Raw genomic sequence first — 2,774 nt, 5'->3', positions numbered from 1 at the left:
ATATATTAGTATAATTCCACCCTGACCAGCCAAGTGTGCATAGCATGGAGACTGGATTCTGCTAGGAAGGGTAATATAGGAGTGTATGTCCTAAGACCTAAATGGAAATTTTATTTTGTATGTTTTTACTTAATAATAAATAGGTAAGGAGGACTTTTCTGAAATTTGCTTGGAGCTACAGTATTTAAATTCATCCCCTGGGATAATAAAAGTTAAATTTAGAGATTATCGAGGGATATGACCCTGATATAGATCTAATTGTTGGAGAAAACTATATACATCTCTTCAGGGTACTTTAGACATTGACTTCTCTATAAGGAGAACAACATTGTTATAGATAAAGGTTTACTTTCTAATGGAATTTGATAGGTTTTATGTGCAGAGATGCAAGAACATTCAAATCTTGCCCTAGATGAAGATTGATTCAAAAGGAGTATTTGCAGAGAGTCAATCAAACTACCATCTTATAAATAGCCTTTACATACCCTATATACCACTGAGCTCAGGAAAAGTCTGCTTTGTGGTGTACCTGAGTGACTCAGTCAGTTAAGCATCTGACCCTTGATTTTGGGCCAGGTCATGATCTCAGGGTCCTGGGAAGGAGCCCCATGTTGGGGCTCAGGAGGAGTCTGCTTTAGAATTTCCTTTCTCCCTCTCTCTCTTCCCCTCCCCAGCCCCCAGACTCTCTCTCTTTACCTCTCTTCCAAATAATAAATAAATCTTCAAAAAAGAAAAGAAAAGTCTGCTTTGGAGCACTGAGCTAGAAGTGAAGTTTAAATGAGACCTCTAATCAATTTGATGTCTTCCCTTTCTCAGCAGTATTTTGGGACACCTGTTACCAGACAACTAATGATGAGAGAGAGAGAGAGAGAGAGAGAGAGAGAGAGAGAAATCTGTAGTGAAGGCCCTGGACTGATTAAACTCACAGTATACTTGCAGGATTTGAAAAACAAGAGAAAGAAATGACCTTGAAAACCCAGTCAGCCCAAGGAATGAAGTTTTTTATAGGTCTTCTTACTTCATAGAGGCATGTAGCTCAAGAAAAAGAATGAATTTCTGACATTAAAGCATAAAACCTGTCTTCTTTAGTAAAATTTAGTTTGAGGGACACAGAGAAGGCTTTGCAAACAGGTCCAAGCTGTTGTGCAAGGTGCCCTGCAGCCTGGTTGTATGACTCAGTGAATACAACGATGCTAAAGGCATCCATATGAGATCAAGAAGCCGTATGAGGTCCCTGGAAAGCTCTAATTGGAGAGTCTCAGCACAGATGTTAGTGTTCTGCAGTAGAGCCACGTCGTCAGCAGCAGAGACCTACCCTTTGTGTGAAAAATAACTCCTGTTCTATAGATGAATGCCTGACAAAGAACAGCAAGTGACTGTGCCATCAGAGGTGCCCAACATTCATCCTGCCGTTGTCAGGTTACCAAATCACAGAGTCAAATGGTTGCAGACGCCATCCTTCACTCAGTTTAAATGGTACCTTCTGGAACTGGCCCGAACAGATCTGGAGGTTACAAGTAAGTTGCACGAGCAGGTAGCCTCGATTCTGTTTCACCAATGTCTATTCCTCAGTTCCCCACTCTGATCTCGTGGCTGCAAGTGGCTTGAAAACCTAAGACAGGTGAAAATCCAAAGCTGTTGTAGGACAGAACACTGAGGATTCTATTAGATTCCTTGGGCTGTCATAACAATCTACCACAAGCTGGGTGGCATAAAACAACAGAAATTTATGCTCTCATACTTCCAGAAACTGGATGCCTGAACTGAAGGTGTCAGCAAGTTCATGTTCCCTCTGAAGGCTCTGGGGAAGAATCCTTTCTTGCCTGCTCCTGGCTCCCAGTGGTTGCCAGAAATTGTTGCTGTTCTGTGTCTTACATCTGAATCACTTCAATCTCTGCCTTGATTCTCACATGATGCTCTCCATTTGCTTGTATTTCTATCCAAATTTCCCTCTCCTTTGTCTTATAAAGACACCATTCATTACATTAGGGGCCACCCTAATCCATTATGACCTCATCTTGGTTACATTCACACAGACAGTTTCCAAATAAGGTCACATTCACAGGTACCAGGGGTGAAGACTTTAACACAAAAGTTAGGGGAATGCAATTCAACAGACAACAGGGAGTGGCAGTAAAGGGCAGTGAAAACAAGAATCCTCAATGTGGGCAGAACTGGAAGGGTGTGTACTTGGTTAGTCACTCAGTATGACTTGGTTAGTCACTTGGTTAGTCACTCAGTATGAAGAAGGACCTGACATGAGGTCAGAACACACATTTTCTGGGAAGTGACAATCATTTGGCAGTTGATGACAAGCATGAAAGGAGTGAGATTAGAAGTTCAAGGTCAAGGAAGTTAAAGAAGTCAGTGCACAGGTAGGCTTACAGGAGTCAAGATTTTTGTGTCTCAAGATTTTTTGTGTCTCAAGATTTTTTGTGTCTCAAGACTTTTGTGTCTCAAGATCCATGTTACAGAGAAGACGATGTTTCAATGAGCACAGGAGCATGAGATCCACTGATTCTACCCTATTCAGAATGACCTGGCATTATGGAATAATAGGATGTCTCAATAAAGGCTCAACTAAGGTGACGTTTCTGACAAAACACTTCCCAGGGTTTCAGTGCTGTCTGCCAGGATACAGTGCATGCATTGTACTGATTCCTTGAAATATGGAGTTTATTTTCAATACCTTAGACTCAATGACACACAGTGCAGGGATTGGGTAGGACTGGCCTTTCTTACCATCACTGCCAGTCACCAATAAGAAATTTGTA

At 41.6% G+C, this 2,774-nt stretch overlaps 1 long non-coding RNA gene across 1 annotated transcript; it reads right to left on the bottom strand.

Annotated features, from left to right (window-relative positions):
• Window positions 1–983: 983 nt before the first annotated feature.
• On the bottom strand, window positions 984–2,007 carry LOC144287929 (uncharacterized). The gene is made up of 2 exons (XR_013355757.1): window positions 1,742–2,007; window positions 984–1,612 (listed from the first exon to the last, which is right to left on the bottom strand). It is a non-coding gene; the product is annotated as an uncharacterized LOC144287929 (long non-coding RNA).
• Window positions 2,008–2,774: the final 767 nt, after the last annotated feature.

The sequence above is a fragment of the Canis aureus genome, chromosome 17 (genome assembly GCF_053574225.1).
Source record: "Canis aureus isolate CA01 chromosome 17, VMU_Caureus_v.1.0, whole genome shotgun sequence".
Lineage (NCBI taxonomy): Eukaryota > Metazoa > Chordata > Mammalia > Carnivora > Canidae > Canis > Canis aureus.
This window is presented reverse-complemented; position numbering and strand designations above follow the sequence as displayed.